This window comes from Lepisosteus platostomus, chromosome 5 (assembly GCF_059453375.1).
Source record: "Lepisosteus platostomus isolate fLepPlt1 chromosome 5, fLepPlt1.hap1, whole genome shotgun sequence".
Taxonomy (NCBI): Eukaryota; Metazoa; Chordata; class Actinopteri; order Semionotiformes; family Lepisosteidae; genus Lepisosteus; species Lepisosteus platostomus.
Genome location: NC_142615.1, coordinates 52,513,345 through 52,532,288, shown reverse-complemented (window position 1 = coordinate 52,532,288; position 18,944 = coordinate 52,513,345). Strand labels below are relative to the sequence as shown.

At 40.1% G+C, this 18,944-nt stretch overlaps 3 non-coding genes across 3 annotated transcripts; all 3 read right to left on the bottom strand.

Moving 5' to 3' along the window:
- Nucleotides 1–1,641: 1,641 nt before the first annotated feature.
- Nucleotides 1,642–1,734, bottom strand: trnar-ucu (transfer RNA arginine (anticodon UCU)). The gene is made up of 2 exons: nucleotides 1,698–1,734; nucleotides 1,642–1,677 (listed from the first exon to the last, which is right to left on the bottom strand). It is a non-coding gene; the product is annotated as a tRNA-Arg (tRNA).
- A 14,742-nt stretch (nucleotides 1,735–16,476) lies between these two features.
- On the bottom strand, nucleotides 16,477–16,534 carry LOC148669167 (U7 small nuclear RNA). The gene has a single exon (XR_015939062.1). It is a non-coding gene; the product is annotated as a U7 small nuclear RNA (small nuclear RNA).
- A 1,543-nt stretch (nucleotides 16,535–18,077) lies between these two features.
- On the bottom strand, nucleotides 18,078–18,135 carry LOC148669166 (U7 small nuclear RNA). The gene has a single exon (XR_015938978.1). It is a non-coding gene; the product is annotated as a U7 small nuclear RNA (small nuclear RNA).
- Nucleotides 18,136–18,944: the final 809 nt, after the last annotated feature.

Below are 18,944 nucleotides of genomic sequence, written 5' to 3'. Positions count from 1 at the left end.
AGTTTGATGAAACAATGTATGGAATTAGGTGACAATATCGGAATTCATTCAAATGCTCAGGATTAATTTTCAGCAACAAAAAAAGTGCTCGGAAATATTTTACAAGAATGAAACCTTACATTCACCTAAATAAACATTCACCATCTACATTAGCAGAGAACAGTAGGACAGAAGGTTAGTGTCACTGGACACTGCATCAGAGAGGCCGATCTCTTCTCCCTCATTATGCAGGCTTACCCACTCATGATGAACTGTCCTCCAGCGATACTCAGCTGCCATCATCGACTCAGACATGACGTTCATGTACATATTATACCTTAATATGGCACTGCGTTACAATAATTTGATCAAAACAACTGGTGAAAAAAAAGATAAAGACTTTGTCCAAAAAAGAAGCATTTATACCTTTCCTCTCCTACCAGCCATTACAAGTCACCTAGTTTTTAATTTAGAGCTAGATTAAAGCTCTAGTCTCTTTGGGGGTGTGAGTTGGAATCCCACTGCTGCCAAATAAGAAGCAAAAAACACACATTTGCTGCAGAAGTAACAGGAGAATTTGTGCCATTCAGCCTCATAGCGTGATGTCATTTTCTCAGGCTCATTTTTAGATGCTTGTGATCGAATCTATGATTCTTATGAGTGTGCCCTCCATAAAGGTAGCACAGATATAACGTGCCAAGTTTTCAGAGAATCGCATTAAATACAGGTCAGAAGAAGGCGACAAAGTGTCCGCTAGGCAGTTCAGCTATTTCAACGGTGTTCTCTGTTGTTTAGGTCCAGAATGACACCCGTTACAACCAGGAAACACACAGTGTCAGGCATCAAAAAGACTTCCCAAAACCCTGATCCTCTCCTTGATCCGGTGATGGCATCCAGACATTTCCTGCAACAAAGCCAGGATACGGTCTTCAACAACACGAGTGAAAGGCTAATTCCCAGCTTTTGCAATCCTTTGCAAAGAAGGACCGCATGTGCTCAGTGTTAAATGCGCTGTTCATTATTATTATTAATAATAATAATCTATACATTATATAGTGCCTTTAAAGGTGGCTTTTCAAAGTGCTTTACAGAATGAAACCAATAAAGTTAAAAAATACACAAGATAAGCAGGATGAGAATACACAGTTAGAGGAGACAATAGGTGGTGGTATTAAATACAGTAGGAACGGAGGGGTAAAGAATAGTTCATTAAAGGCTCTTCTAAAGAAGAGGGTTTTGAGTCTGGATTTGAAGGAGTTTAGAGAAGGTGACTCTCTGATATCCTTGGGAATAAAGATCCAGAGCTTTGGTACAAAACAGGAGAAGGCCCTGTCACCCATAGAGTGTAGATGGACTGGGGGACAGATAGGAGACCAGAATTAGAAGAGCGAAGGTTGTGAGGTGGGGAGTAGGGCGATAACCCAGACAGGTACTGTGGTGTCAAGCCATGGAGAGCCTTATAGGTGAGCATGAGGATTTTGAAGTTGACAGGAAGCCAGTGCAAGGAGTCCAGGACAGGAGTAATGTGATCACAGTCCAGTGCTAATTTCTTTCTTGTGGCTGCTGGTTCATTTTCAACTGTGGACTCTTAAGAAGTCCTTTATTTGACTTGATCAACACTGATCCCTAGAGGATTTTGAAAGGTTGAATCAAAATGATACATGACACTGGTGGGACTCGAACCCACAACCTTTGAATGACTTCATTCTATCAAAGCCTAGAAGTCCAATGCGCTCTCCATTGCGCCACAGAGCCAACCGATGCATCGCTATATAAAACAGCTACAGAAAGCTGTAACTCATGCTTCTCCCGTTGTCTTTAAATTAAGCTCCATAAATATTGACAATGAGTGGCCTGTTGTCTACGAATAGATACCGCTGGGATTCACACCCAGGGTCTCCTGGTTTTTAGTGAGGCGTCTTAACCAGCTAAGCCATGGTGCCAAACCTGCTAAATGTTATCCACAACTTCAACCACCTGTGAGAAACGGGCAACTGCAGTGTTACGCCTGCTGGCTCAACAGATAATCCTTTTCGAAGTTTAAGGAGAGGATTTCTTTGTCAATTCAATTAAACATTTTAGAAATGCTGAACGATTGATGTGTTTCACGCGCAGAAATATTTTATCGTTACGTACTTTTTCTGTGCAGTAAGTTCTCCTTCAACTCCGCCCAACAACAGAGGTCGTTTTTAATACAGGAGTAAAGGCACACTGCACATCAGCAAAACATCCCGTACAGGTTTAGGGAGAGCGACATCAGTGATTGGAAGGTTGGAAGTTTCGGGTCACTTTTTTATTATAGATTCAAGCAGCCCTGAATACCTTTTCAAGAAACATTTCAGAATCCCAGTCACGTCCAGTATGATTGCTACACAGGTCTACAGTATACAATCAGAATACTGTTTGTGCATTATATAAAACACACCGCCCAAAGCATTTCTAAAACAGGAATTACATGTTTCTGAATGGCCCTCCTTTATAAATAAAATAAAAGGTCTGAAGCCTGCTCCAAAGAAGCACTTTATTCAGAGCTGACAAAGATGTGATAGGAAACATCTCGGAAAACGAAGATGCAGTCATTTCCACGCGTCGCACAACAAGAGCTGAACCCACCCGACGTTCTCAAGAGAGTAAGGTGTAAGGAGTGTGGCTGGGTGGTCTAAGTGCTGGGTTTGTGCTCCATTTTCTTCGCTGGGTTAGGTTTGAATCTTGCCACTGCTAAGTGTTGGTGGGTTAAGACCTTCCTTCTATTGCGACGTCAATGGGTAAAAGCTTTGCTTGGCAGTCTGTCGAGAGACTGAACTAGGTGTTTCAAGATAGTCTTTGTCAGCTTAACATCAAGGCATAAAAAAACCTCATTTTGTGTTCCCAACAGCAATGCTCTTTGGTCCCTTCAGCATTATGCAGGGAACAACATCTGCCGTGATCACTTTTGAGTCAGTGTGAATCGTAGTGTGCCGCAATTGTTTTTAAAATTGGTTCTGTAGTGTAAGAAAAACTGGCCGTTCAGGGACGCCAAATATGTAACTGTAGTGGCTCTCTGAAGGCACCAGTTCTGTAGGGTTTGGGCATTTACTGAGACAATTATTTATTGTAGCAGTAAATCACAAAGTTGATTCTTTTGATGGCTTTAGAGTCCAACCATGCGACATAACTCAAACAACGCACACACACAGGTGCTAATACACGAGGATACATTTATTAATACATAGAATATGCATATAAACCTAACAGATCTTATCGAGAGGGTTATCAGAATACAAAAGATATATATTCAATCAGTTACAAAGTGTTACACATATCAAAAGGACATACGTTCAGTATATCATTCATTAAGACCGTTTCGTAAAGTGAACTTGGTTACAACTTCTACATTAGATACTCAAAACAAGTACATAACTCTTAGGAATTAAATTGATATCAACTGGTTTGGATAACAATGGAATTCTCGAGCTGTAATGCAGTGAAGTTGAATACTCATCCAATTTCTGGGGATTCAGATCTCCTGCGGGCACAAACAAACAGTTGCAGGCTGTTGCTGTCCAATCCGCGCTCTCTGGCTCGGTGCCAGGCTGTGCTGTGCGGCTTGTGACGGTGCACTGCTGATGCTCACTGTTGGCTTTAACTAGCAAAGTTTGTGCACAGGAGAAAAGATGACTGTGGGTCCCAGAAAGTCAGGAAGAGGACCGGTTCGTTCCTGATGAAGAGCTAGTTCTGAATAGTGATTCAGCTGTCCACAGTTCCGACCTGTTCACGAGGCCTGCTGCTGGTTACTCTCTGGCAACCTCCGCTCTAGACTCTTAGAACAAAGGAAAGTTCTGGCACTCGGACACACTGGCCGTTCCGTGGTTGTCCGAGCTGAGTCTCAGGATGGTCAGGAGGCACGCTGCGAGAATGTCCTGCCCTTGGGAGCCTTCTGCTCCTGGGCCGTCCTGCCCTGGAATTCTCCTTTGAATTCCCTTTAGAACAGTCCACAGAATCCTCTCCAGAATCTTACTGAATCTCCCTGAATCTTACTGAATCTCTCAGGCTCTCTGTGTTGCCTGTTTTTACCTGGAGGAACTTCAGCTCGTTGATTGGCTGAAAGTTCCATGGGCATCAGAGTCCCACGTGGGTTACTCGGCCCTACCAGCCCCTGATTGGTTGATCAAGGTGAAATATGAGTCACTTACTCCTGACACTTAGGAATGCAGTCCAGATGTCCAACTGGCACTCCCTAGACAGATAGGCACCAATGGATGACCATTGATCATGATAGCCAGGCTTAGCTAAGTGCATCCCCTTTGGGAGCTGTCCTTATCAGGAACCTTAAATCAGCCTGCATGAATAGTTTCTCTGTGGCTGCACCACAGAGATGAACACAGAAATGGGGCCTCATTTGGGAAGGCTCAGAACACTTAATTCTTTCTTATTAATAAGCCTCGCCGCTACAGTAGGCATGGTGCATTTGTCTGTGAAACTTGAATGCTGTGCTTTTTCACGCAGAATCATCGGCAGGAGCAAAGCTTATTCAATCTTTGCGCACAGCGCTCCATCAGAAATACTTTGTCCAAGTTTTGAAAAGATTGTGGGATTCTCTGCACACGCTCACATCGCGTACCTCAGACAACACCACCATTCGATGGGAAATTGATTCTACTTCTTGCAGTTGTTCCTGTGGTTGTGATAGTTACAAAGTTGCACTTTCCTCCACCTTCTGCTATAGTATTCATTGGGTGAGCTTCATCAATTGGCTCAGAAAGGTCAACTGTGCTTCGGAAAAAATCAGCAGCAGTGTCTTTATTTTGTCGGTGAGTATGGCTGTCTTTTAAAGCACATGAAAAACACGAGTTTGTGGATTTCTCCAAATAGCAACGAATTCAGCTGTGCAGAGCCTTACTGCTTTCAGAGGGTCTTTTACCGACGCTGCTGTAGTAGAGAAGTGACATAATCACAAACGCAACCATTTGTGCTGGCTGTTTAACTAAGTATTAAGCTTTTTTAACTATCACATGATTTTAACTAATTTAACATCATCTCCAGAAGAGCACCTCGCACTGCTCACTGAGCTGATGTATGTGCCCATTTCTCAAAAAATTAAATATCATCTGAACTGATTTTTTTCTACTTTAAATGCTTTCCTACTCTTTTAATATTTCAGTTAAATCTTTTATTTTGAAGTACTTTCCATTGATATTAATCCTAGTCCCGATGAATGATTCTGGGACATGGTGCGTCTTGAATAATGTTCTTATAGGTTTCAGTTTGGAAAAGTGCGCTCTCCAGAAGCTACCGAAACCTCTAATGGTCACACAAAGCTTAATGCAATAGCAACGTTTGGGGTTGAAAAAGAATATAACTTGCTATGAATATGAACACTGTTCCAGGAGGCGTGTAAGGACTATTTTGGCTCAGATCACCAATTTACCTTACATTTCTGATCCATTAATATCGCTATTGAATGCTAAAGGTAGGTCCTGGCAATACTTCTTGAGATCTTCTTTAGAAAAATTAAAAAAATATATATTTCCAGTACTAAACAAAAAGTTAAAAATACTGATTACGTGCAACTGATAAAATCTCTCTTCCAGGGACGTTGTAGCTACATGCAAATTACAATGGAAAACTTTATCAGCTTTAAAAGTTTCTTTTGCATTTATAAGACGATCAGCATGACACTCAAAACATACCTGTATTCAGTAAGCGGTGAGTCTGCTGGCTGAGCAAGTTGCCTCCTCTACACACAATAGCAGCCCTGACGCTAAGATAAATGAAAAGAAATTGCTTTTATTGGGCACTTTTCATATCCGATGAGCTTGACATCTCCCAAGGGCGATGGAGTTTTTTTGCGACACTGCTTTTCCCTTTTTTCTTCTTTCTGTACTCTGATGGAAAAAAAAAGAGAAATCATGTAAGGGAAAAATGTATTTTTTTCATGGAGAAAACGTGCACCAGGAATGTTTTGTTTTGAAGAAGTGATTTAACATGATACATGACCTAATTTACTAGAGTAAATGCTCACACTGCAAGGTCTGCTTTACTACAAGAGAGAAGTAGAGTGAAAGATGTCATAATTGCACTGCGTTGTTGAAGAAAACATCTTTTTCTTTGAATTCTAAATCAATCAGAATTTCAAAGTGAAACACAAACCCTTTGTCTGTATTAAAGAGATGATATTTTAAAACTGATAAAAATGTAGAAAACACGTTTCTCACTTAGAAATTTAGGATGGGATTATTACTATTACTAGTAATTACTAGTTGCAGTGCTGAACTCACCATGGTGCAATTCAGTTACATGATTGGCCAGTGGTTTCATGGATAACGCGTCTGATTTTGCATCATGAGATTGGAGGTTCGACTTCTACCGGGTTCGTGTGTTTTTAAATCAGGCTACTCAGAAATAGAAGTCCATTATGTGAATGAACCGCACCTGAAAGCAAACGTTGGTCAGGTTTCCTTCTTTCCAGCATGAAATAGCAAATCGTTACAAAAAGCACCAGCTAATGTCCAATAGCATTAGTCATTTTAATTAACATGAATATACTGTAAGGTCTTGGTACATGGGATTGGATTTCATCCACAATTTAAAAAAGGGCAAATTATATTTATAGGCTTCAGACACATTTTAATACAAAAGTGACCTAAAACTCTGTAACTTTCAGGTTAGTTTGAACCTGTAATGAAAAAGGGGCCTGAAACTTCCATTCTGTGATGTAACTGTCTCTAAAGTCGGACGTGATGTTTCACGGATGTGCAGTGTGCCTTTTCTCTTGTCATGTTCAAAATGACTTGCTGTGTAATTTCCTGAATGCGTGTCCTGTACTGCTCTGTTATTTCATTTAGATTATCTATGTGGTGTACAGATAAAACCAAACGGCATGGTCTAATTCCTGGGTTCGGCACCAGCTGAACCTGAACATACATCATCCGATCTCAACATGATTTGAACACACAACCTTTTGATGTGGTATCAGATGCACTACCATCACACCACTCCCCATAAGTGCTTTTAATTCCCCCAAGGAGAAAAATATTTTTTTTCATTCTCTCCTGTGAGAAGCACCGCTCTTCCAACGAGGGTCTCTTCTTCCCAGACCACAGATTATTTTTCCTGTCTGGCTCTCACACAGAGGGCAGACACACTGTCTCCACTAATGTGTTTACTACATCTATAGATCTGACCCCCTTACAGCCCTGATATTCCTGGACAGGATCCCATATTGAGCAGTATTTCTCGCGTTCTGAACTTACAGTGTGTACACAATGTACTTTATACACAAAGTAAGTGTTTTCGTAACTCTTGGACGTTTTGTCAAAATGTTACTGGCATGCCAAAATCGCCCCCTCAACTGAACAGTCCCACCCCCCTCAGTTTTGGATAAATTGTCAATGGTCAGATAACTACACTAACCCCGAATTCACAGTTACTACATCAGACTGTTTAATGTGCAGGAGGGCTATCTGTCCAGGAACAGCACGTTACATAGTGTCTATGTTTTGGGGTGTCAACATTATTATGACCTTATTTGCTCAGGTGGACCAATGCCTTGCAGTAGTTTATCCTTATACTTACAATCGTTATATAACTAGGACTGTAGTTATAGAAGTTTCTACTTTCTGTTGGTTTTACAATGATTTCTTAATGATTCAGAACCTCGTTACCGTTGATGTTGTTGCAAAAATGAACACATATGGTTGATGCTCCAGGCAAAAATAATCACGTGAGTTCTGATGAACGTGGAACTGTTCTTCATCACTAAATACCAGATTGCTTGTCGTTATCTTCTAACATGAAATACTAATCAGTGGCATGCTTGCGAGAATTCACTTGGATGGTTGCAATGGCTCCATTTAAACCGAAATATCACTACCCCCCTCAGGATTTCAGACCTCCCCCCCCCCCTACAGATCATTCCCCTGGCGCCAGTCCTGGGTATAATGATGAACATAGCTGCCTTGCAAGCAGTGAATCTGGGTGTGATTCCCACCTGACCCATCAACAAACCTTTTCCAATGAATCTTTGATCAATTTAAAAAAGTCTTGAAGCTGGTAGGCTAGGGAAGAAGCACTGTTTGAGTGCACTGAGGAAAATGTGCTACTGTGCTGTGCTGCTCCAGTAGCGCAATTGGTCAGGTTGTGGTGCTTTTATAGTGGAGTTATACCGAGGTTGTGAGCTCAATCATCACGTGGAGTATGTTCTGTTTTCAGCTGCAGAAACGTGCTGTTGAATTTATGTCGGTTCTTGTGTTACTTTTTCCTCTCGATGGAGCTGTATTAATGCAGGCACACCTGCTTCCATGTCAAGTTATTTTATCGTTGCTTACAAACCAACACACTGCAGACACCTCTGATATTGTCACTGCTTGTGGGCCACGTGTTCCTGCTGTCAGCCTACCATGATCATACACCTATAGAAATATTACTGCTGTAGGACAGGAGCGAAGAAACAAAACGAAAGCACACCAAGTTTAAAAAGGTCAAAATGTGTCAAAGCCCTTCCTCGAGGAGAATGGGGTTCAAACCTACTTGTGCAGAGTATCATGTATTAAGAGGAGATTGCCTTAACCACTAGGCCACCTCCATACACACTTCAGCCCCCTCCGGACATGAGTTGCCTCTTTCCCCATACTCAAGGGTAATTTTCCTCTTCCACCTACAATTTCAACATTTACCTTGTGAGATGTCAAACCACAGAGCCTGTGCTGCGCTTCAGTGTTAGCTGTAGTGGACACCCCATTGAACATAAAAAGCATATTGAACTCCTTGGACATAAGCCATTTCTCGTCACTTTTCTCAGCGAGCAGGCTCAGCGCACACTGAATACAGGTGTCTCAGAGCAATTGAGATGTGTCCAAGTGGCTGTAAAAGGGATATTTGATGCCAGTGCCGTGGCTTAGTTCTCCGACAGCAGGCGTAGCGGCGCGCCGGTTGGAGTATTCTCGGTCGCATTTAATGGGAACGTCATGGCAGCGTCAGCTCAAACCACCAAATGGAGACAGGCGTGCCGACAAGCTGACCCTGCTGATGCGGGATTAACACTAGGATGCGAGAATGCTGTGGCTTAGTTGGTTAAAGTGCCTGCCTAGTAAACAGGAGATCCTGGGGTTGAGTCCCAGTGGTGCCTGTCTTGCCACACAGTTTATCATTATGGACAGCAACATGCTTCTACATTAAATTTAATGGAAGTGTTCATTTAATTTTTGGAGCAACTTGTTTTTAAAAAAATCCATACAAATTGCGAAAGATAAAATACTCATCTGTTTTGTCAGTGCAGAGGAATTACTGCCAGCTGGCAAGGAAACAAAAATGATTTTTTTGTCTTTAGTCAAAAACCTGTGAATGTAGAAAAAAGGTGATGTGCGTTAGTTTCTATGGCACAGTCAGTCAGCATATCCTTCAGTTAAACATAACGTTGGTAAATCAAAAGTCCCCAGAGACGCATTTCAAATTAATCTGACCTCAACACCATCTCCCCTAAATGTGATGGGGTTTCTTTGGATGTCTTTAAGCATCCTGATAGTTGCAGGGATTTCAAACTTTTGGCTAACTACAAGAAGTTAATAGTTGAGTGCCTAAGTCAATATCACCGGGAATGTGACTATGTAAACTTAAATAGTATTCAAAATATTGCAATTTTGTTGTAGTTTAAAAAGATATTTTAGCTGGGGATCCTCAAATGATGAGGGTAGAAAAGAGAACTATTCGACACCATCAGGAGTGCTTAACGTGTGATAAAAGTGTTTTTTAATCACAAAGTGAAAATAGTGAATTTGTCTTTCACTTAGGCGTTCATCAAAAGCTCATTAAACAATGAAAGAGAGGCTCGTGTTCCGAATTCTCTTCTTGTCTCATTGTCTTGCTTTGATTTTTAAAATGTACACTGTTGGCTATTCACTCTTCCTAACACGATTAAAGAGCCGAGTTTAGTTCAGAGGTAAAGCATCTCATGCATCGTATGAAGCTCTGTTTTCTATCACCAGTGTCTGCACTCTGGATTTCTTTTTAAGCGCGATATCTTTTCTGTGATTTCTTTCGTTTGAATTCCCTCATGTGTGAATTTCAGCGCGACACATAAACTCGTTTGTCTGTTTTTAAGAGATGCAATTTTTAAAACAGACAAAATGAAAGACTGTTTAACTAAATACACATAGAAAACATGCACCTTATTGAGAAAATTTGGACTGGGGCGATTTATTATTGTAGCGGTGCAAGCTCACAGTGGTGCACTTGAGGAATGCGGTACAAGGGCCAGTGGTGCATTGGATAACGCATCTGATTACGGATCAGGAGACTGTAGGATCGTAATGCTCTTAAACCCAATACCATAACCGTAGTGTGTTCATTCCGACACAACCTTTCTATCGACTGAATAAGCCTCCTGTTCCATCTCCATCTTCTTCCCACACATTCCGGCTATTTCAGCACCGTTATTGTTGGACTGCAGTCACAGATACGTAAGGGACACTATTCCGAAGAACCGTCTTAAATAAATAACGTTGCAAAAGGTAACAATAAGGGTTTCTTAATGTAACCTTACATTTGGCCGTACAATACAATTTTCTGTACCCTCAAATAAAAAAAAATCTTACTGCTTTCTCCTGAGAAACACAAGTGTAGTGTCAAATCACAATAAATAATACAACAAATATACTAAATTAACACCCAGATATGACAACACACAGCTATGACAGAACACATTGAAGACTTAAAAGCCCTTTAAATTTTTATTTCCTTAATTTCCATTCTCTTCCCTCCCCAGGATAACTGAAAACTAACTATAATAAAGACTGTATATGCATTACTTGTAATACAGCTACTAATAAAGATATACATGGAACTTAATTATTAATAAATAACATTTGTATTACTAAAGATGTGTTATGATAACATTCATTGTGAATATTTGTGGTGTCTGGAAAGCAATTTTAGTTAAATATAATAATAATTTTCAAGCAAGTGGTGCATAAGCTTGTTAATTAATGAGTACATTATTTCCATTACATTCAAGACAGTTCTAATGTGATCAATTGTTCTGCTTAGTCCGCTACTGAGTTGCTTAAAACCTATGAAGAGGTGGTTTAAGCTAGACTCCTAATGCAGTAACATCTAATGGGCAGCAGCTGTTATTTTATGGTGTTGCAATTGAGAACAGGTTTAGTACAGAGCTGCTGACAAATTTCAGTGGAGTTTATTGTATATAAGTTTATTGCAATTGACCCATTGTAGCTACCAATCAGCAGCAAGGAAAAACAAACTTCACTTGTGCCTTTTAAAAAAAGGGAAACAGAGTAGTAGTTTATGTGGTAATTTCAGGTGCAATGTAAGAACTAAAGTTAACTACTCCCATAGTAATGCGTGGGGTCCTATCAATAGAAAATAAAATGTTGTAACCCGAAAACACAACAAACACAAAACGAGAAGTCTTCCAGGAACCTAGGTAAATCCCTGTAGTAGTCTAACAACTATGAAAAAAAAACAACCAAACGCAACAACTTCAAAAGAAAAAGAAAACAAAACATTAAAAACAAATCTGGGGAACAACAAAAACACAGAATCTAATGCGAGAGCTTTTTCAAGTCTTCAGTGCTCCTCTCGTCTCAGTATACCTCTCTCATACAGTGCCTTGCGAAAGTATTCGGCCCCCTTGAACTTTTCAACCTTTTGCCACATTTCAGGCTTCAAACATAAAGATATAAATTTTTTATTTTATGTGAAGAATCACCAACAAGTGGGACACAGTTGTGAAGTGGAACGAAATCTATTGGATTTTTGAAACTTTTTTAACTAATAAAAAAATGAAAAGTGGGGCGTGCAAAATTATTCGGCCCCTTTACTTTCAGTGCAGCAAACTCACTCCAGAAGTTCAGCGAGGATCTCTGAATGATCCAATGTTGTCCTAAATGACTGATGGTGATAAATAGAATCCACCTGTGTGTAATCAAGTCTCTGTATAAATGCACCTGCTCTGTGATAGTCTCAAGGTTCTGTTGAAAGCGCAGAGAGCATCATGAAGACCAAGGAACACACCAGGCAGGTCCGTAATACTGTTGTGGAGAAGTTTAAAGCCGGATTTGGATACAAAAAGATTTCCCAAGCTTCAAACATCCCAAGGAGCACTGTGCAAGCGATCATCTTGAAATGGAAGAAGTATCAGACCACTGCAAATCTACCAAGACCTGGCCGTCCCTCTAAACTTTCAGCTCAGACAAGGAGAAGACTGATCAGAGATGCAGCCAAGAGGCCCATGATCACTCTGGATGAACTGCAGAGAACTACAGCTGAGGTGGGAGAGTCTGTCCATAGGACAACAATCAGTCTTACACTGCACAAATCTGGCCTTTATGGAAGAGTGGCAAGAAGAAAGCCATTTCTCAAAGATATCCATAAAAAGTCTCGTCTAAAGTTTGCCACAAGCCACCTGGGAGACACCCCAAACATGTGGAAGAAGGTGCTCTGGTCAGATGAAACCAAAATCGAACTTTTTGGCCACAATGCAAAACGATATGTTTGGCGTAAAAGCAACACAGCTCATCACCCTCAACACACCATCCCCACTGTCAAACATGGTGGTGGCAGCATCATGGTTTGGGCCTGCTTTTCTTCAGCAGGGACAGGGAAGATGGTTAAAATTGAGGGGAAGATGGATGCAGCCAAATACAGGACCATTCTGGATGAAAACCTGTTGGAGTCTGCAAAAGACCTGAAACTGGGACGGAGATTTATCTTCCAACAAGACAATGATCCCAAACATACAGCAAAATCTACAAAGGAATGGTTCACAAATAAACGTATCCAGGTGTTTGAATGGCCAAGTCAAAGTCCAGACCTGAATCCAATCGAGAATCTGTGGAAAGAGCTGAAAACTGCTGTTCACAAACGCTCTCCATCCAACCTCACTGAGCTCGAGCTGTTTTGCAAGGAAGAATGGGCAAGAATTTCAGTCTCTCGATGTGCAAAACTGATAGAGACATACCCCAAGCGACTTGCAGCTGTAATCGCAGCAAAAGGTGGCTCTACAAAGTATCAACGCAAGGGGGCCGAATAATTTTGCACGCCCCACTTTTCATTTTTTTATTAGTTAAAAAAGTTTCAAAAATCCAATAGATTTCGTTCCACTTCACAATTGTGTCCCACTTGTTGGTGATTCTTCACATAAAATAAAAAATGTATATCTTTATGTTTGAAGCCTGAAATGTGGCAAAAGGTTGAAAAGTTCAAGGGGGCCGAATACTTTCGCAAGGCACTGTATATTTGTTTACAGGTCAGCTGGAGGTACACAGCTGATGGTAATTTAAGTAGTCACAAATTATAGTACATTATATACAATATTGTAATCAACATATGGCTAGTCATCAACTACTACTAGATCTTCACAAATCAACCAATCAGACATACTCATTACACATTTTCACATATTAACTGCACTTTTCTACAGTATTTGCTCAGTCATAGAATACAAAGTGACCATATTTCAAAGTTCAAAAGTTGTAGTAACTTTTTAGAACATGGAGCTTTTTGTAAAACACTTTATTTTGGCATTAAAAGATCAGCAAGATTATACATTATAAACTAAAAAAAGAAAGTATGCCAGAGGTGGATCCTATTAATCAGATGTAAGCTGTCATATAATGACCTATCTGTAACCTAGAATACTAGTAGTGAATATTTTCCACACCACAGAGAGAATATAATATCATACCAGTAGGTTTTGATTGTCCATGTTGTCAAAGACTTGCTTGTGTGTACAGGACTCTTCCATTGTGCTCAGCCTCTTGATGTGGAATTGGGAGTCCACCTGTTCTGTACACTTTCCCACACGCCTCAGTTCATCTCTGATCTCTATCAGGAGACCCAATACCCAAAACTCTGAAATCATTCACATTTTGTATCAGCATTTGAAAGGAATTAGGTCAGGATTTTCTTACACTATTGTTACATTAGCATAACTGTATTGTTGTTAATGTGCTACATACAATTTATAATCCTAAAATTGTTAAATTTCCACATTTGTAGTTGATGTTGTATGATCTTCACCTTCACAATATTTTGATGTGCCATTTATTGCTTATTAACGTACTATTTTTAATCAAAATAATATTAAGTAAGACCTGTATGTATTTAAATAGTATTATTATTATTTAGGAACAAGTAATAGGTTTATTCCATGCTGAAAAAAAGAAGAAAGAGAACACAATGTTTCGGCCGTGGAGCCTTCTTCAGGTGTGAGAGAGACAGGGCAGTAGGCAAAGGTATGACGAAGAGATCTAGAAAAAGATTTGGAGGAAGGCATAGTGGGTCGCAGCAGCTGTAGGCGGTAGTAGTTCAGGTGGGTAGCTGCGTCAGCATGCGTAGGCTGCAAAGCTGTCTTTGTTGTTTGCCATTTAGGTTAAATACTGTCACGTTTTTCTCAGCTATCCTCTTTTGATGAGTAAGTATAAATAATAATGCTGTCTGCATTAGCCACCCACTGTTCCAGCATGAGTGCACAAAGAGGAGTGGTAGAGTGTTACTGAGATGTCATTCAGAAGGGAAGTGATCCAGCTTAGCTCTCTGAGGTCTGGTAGATACATTTTCCATATGAGTAATGAAGGATCAACTTCTTCAGGCTGGAGGAAGGGCTCGCATTTCGGCAGCAGTAACTGACTGAGAAGTGACTCCAAGGACCTGGTCTTATCAGGTTGCTTTGGCACGTTTGTCAGTTCTGCTGAAATGGCCTGTCTATAGGGATATTTAGGAAGGAGAGGAATGACTATCTGAAAGGTGCCATGATCTTCTGGCTGTTTGGCGTAATCATGAATGACACGGTAAATGCGTGTTCTTGCAATAAGAGAAACAAGATCCATAAAACACTGGCAGAAGTACAAAACTTGAGCGGATAAAAAGACACCTGTTTCTGCCTGATTTCAAACAGGGGATCTTGCGCATGTGTGATGAATGTGATTGTTACGTCCCAGTGTGTGGTCTGTGTGTGTTTTTTTTTTGTTATGTTCCACACTGCTGACCTTTGATTGTTCTCCCTTCCCCATTGGCCCACCATTACAGCACTGTTCCGTATGACATCATCATCAATCAGCCTCTCAGCCAATCAGACTGCACCTTATTCAGCATATAACATGGAGGTTTTCAGGAAGGAGAAGCCTTTCGTTTGACTTTGGTCTTGCTTCGTTTTTGCTTCGCTTCATTTTGTTTTGGTTATCGCTTCGCTTCTGATTTTGTTTCGGCTTTGTTGGTTTGTTTTGCTTTGTGTGTGTATTTTCGTATAACTTCGGCTTTCTTGTGTTGTTGGTTTCTGTTAGTTTCTTTATACTTTCGTTTGTTTGTGTTATCCTTGTTTTGCCATTACCTTGCCCTAATGTGTTATATGTTCAACCTTTGTGTTCTATTGTACACTGTTCCTGTTGATTACTCTCTTCCCTTATTTGTATTCCTGGTTCACTTGTGTTTTTGTGTGAACTTTTGTGTATAGTTTAGTTTAGGTTGTTGGGTACATTCTACGCACTAAGTTGATTTTGTATTACTAACACTAGTTTAGTACGGGTGAGTGCCATTTGTCTTGTATGGTTTTGGGTAGTCAGTGGAGGTTGGCTAGGGTGTTGAAGATGCCGAAGACCGTGTGTTTCGGGTTTTCTGTAGTCAGATTAGCTTTCCCTCACTTTCCTAGCCAGCTCCATTTTGTTTGTTATTTTCTTTTCTTTGGCACCACACTAGTTCCTTACCCTGTGTGATATTGTGTCCTACCAGTCACTTATTCAACTTAAAATCATCACCTTTGCACCAACCCTTGTTATTACGCTTCCTAGTCCCTTTACCAGAACCCACCTGCTTCCAAAAATTATCCTAAATGTTACACCCCTTTACCCATAGACACTTGGGGTTGTAACAGTGATAATCACAATATTACAGAAATGACAGCAGCATTGAACGTGGCGAGACGTAGAACATTGTTAATTCTCTTCAAATACTCACAGTCTTCTGCTGTATTAATTTACTGTGCTCATCAGGCAGTAACAAACCTGTTACCTACACACTGTTTCTAGAGTTGGATAGGTGACTCCACATTCTACAGCTCTCTAGCAATAGAGGAAGTCAGACTACAGAAATGGAGAAAATCTCCTCTTCAGAATGTGGAAATATATTCCTGAGAGAAGTCCTTTCTCGAAGTTCAACACTCCCTGCAAGTCACCCATTCCCACCTTGCGCAGTGTAGTGGTTACCACATTCTCTTATCACAGCAAAGGGTTTCTGTTTGAAAGCGGGCGAAAACAAGTGATCACTTTTCTCACAATTGTCACTGCTGACGTTGCTTTATGGGTCTATTTTCTATACTGTGCTGATCAATTGGAAACTAAAGGGTGAAAAAGACACGTTCCCACACCTAAGGTTGAACCCAAGTAACCACAGTCAAATACCAGGAATACTACAGAAGCACACAGCTATATCAAGATATCCAAATGCAAGACCCTATTTATATTGTTTGAGAAATATTAATACAGATGTTTGTTTTTCACCAAAACACTAGGCTTTCTGACTTCAGAAAACCGTCTAAACAAATACTAAAAGAGCAAAAATTCCACTTCCTGAAGGAAACAAAAACACATGTACCTTACCAAACTTTGAGTACAGGCGATTCAGGGTGATAATACAAGACCATTTAAAATTAAACAAATAAAACCTGTCAACAGGTAATCCTAACTACTAATAAAAAACTGAAGTGGCAATACACAGTAGGTGATATTTGGGTGTAAATTAAATCCATGCAAGAAGAGAGTTTAGTGTTATTCTATTCTATTTAAGCCAGCAGCCATATCACCCTGCAACTCACAACTGGCAACCCACTGAAGCTAAGCAGGTGTGAGCCTGGTCAGTACCTGGATGGGAGACCTCCTGGGAAAAACTAAGGTTGCTGCTGGAAGAGGTGTTAGTGGGCCAGCGGGGGGCGCTCACCCTGCGGTCCATGTGGGTCCTAATGCCCCAGTATAGTGACGGGGACACTTTACTGTAAACAGGCGCCGTCCTTCGGATGAGACGTAAAACCGAGGTCCTGACTCTCTGTGGTCATTAAAAATCCCAGGGCGCTTCTCGAAAAGAGTAGGGGTGTAACCCTGGTGTCCTGGCCAAATTTCCAATTGGCCCTTACCAATCATGGCCTCCTAATAATCCCCCTCTATGAATTGGCTACATTACTCTGCTCTCCTCCCCACTGATAGCTGATGTGTGGTGAGCGTTCTGGCGCACTATGGCTGCCGTCGCATCATCCAGGTGGATGCTGCACATTGGTGGTGGTGGAGGGGAGTCCCCATTACCTGTAAAGCGCTTTGAGTGGAGTGTCCAGAAAAGCGCTATATAAGTGTAAGCAATTATTATTATTATTATTATTCTTCCAAATCTGATATGCAAATGAGAGATCTGGCTCAGCCAATCACAAAGCTGCCATGGTCTGGAATGGAGCTGCTCTCCTCTTCTTGTTATTGTTAAAAAATGTAAACAAATGACCTGGAATTTAAACACAACCATTAGATTGTAGTTTGACAGATAAGCTTGTGAACCTTCTCATAAGATATGAAGGACAAGGACTAAAAGAACAATAAACCCTGTAAAGAAAGTTTACTGAAGCTGACATATCCTGCCTAACACATGATTTCAAGAATGTAAGAGCATTTCAAATTGAACACAAAACGTGTAAAATGGCTTTCAAACTAACCTGCTCATAAAGAAGATGTAGAAGAATGTGGTTGTAACGTTCAGTGCATATAAGAAAGAGACCACATGGTTTTGTTTCAAATGTTGTATGCAAATATGATATCTGGCTAACCAATCAGAAAGTACTTTGCTTATCCAGCATCCTATCAAACAACATTTGCAGATTTACACACAGTAGTTCATTTAACAGTTTCAGAAATATACATGAACAAACGCAACTGTTTGTTAGGTTTTACATCTTGAAATTAAAGGCACAAGAAAATTCTGTGCAGGTGGCCAGAGGAAAGAGCTTCACTAAAAGTCAGCTGACAACAGCAGTGTTCTTGAAACTATCATACAAGATCTTTTTATTCATAAAAGTCCCAATTAAATTGTTTGAAAATTATTGTTAAACACATCTATTTTTTTACCAGAAAACAGGCTTTCTGACTTCAGAAAGCCTTCTAGACAAATACTAAAAGAGCAAAAAATCCAGTTGGTGAAAAAAAACAAAAACACATATACCCTACCAAACCTCGAGTACAGGCCATTCAGCGTGATAATACAAAACAATTTAAAATTAAACAAATAAAAGCTGTCAACTGGTAATCACAGCTACTCATAAAAAAAATGAAGTGGCAATACACAGTAGGTGACTCTTGAGTGTAAATTAAATCCACTAAATTTAGTGTTATATTTCCAAATCTGATATGCAAATTAGAGATCTGTGCCAGCCAATCACAAAGCTCCCATGGTCTGGAATAGCGCTGCTCCCCTCTTCTAGTTATTCACACTGGTGTTAGGTTGCATATTAGCACACCATCTAATTCAGTTGTTTCAGAAAAAAAAGTAAACAAATAAACTGGATTTATTTGTTGGAGCTTCACCAATCTGTTTTTCCACCAAATAAATTGGCTTTCTGACTTCAGAAAAACCTTCCATTTATTTTTTAAGAACTATTTTAATTTCACAAACAAATACAAAGAATCACAAAATAGGAAACTTTAATAAATATACTGAAGTGGAAATCTAATAAGTAAATTGATTCTTAAAAATGTAGAGAAATATATTGGTGCTTTTAGATAATATATTTCAAGGATGTAACTGCTGTGCTACAGTACGTGCAGAATTTTAGAAAACAGTTCGTCAACAAAGTACACTGTTTAGGTTAGTTTAGAAGACAATGTACCAAAACAATATATGCTGTCTGGGTCATTAGAATTAGCTGAAAGTAACTGATAAGCTTTGAATAACAAATCTAGTTTTTCTTCTCTCGCTCTATGATGTAATCTGTTTTCTCTTAG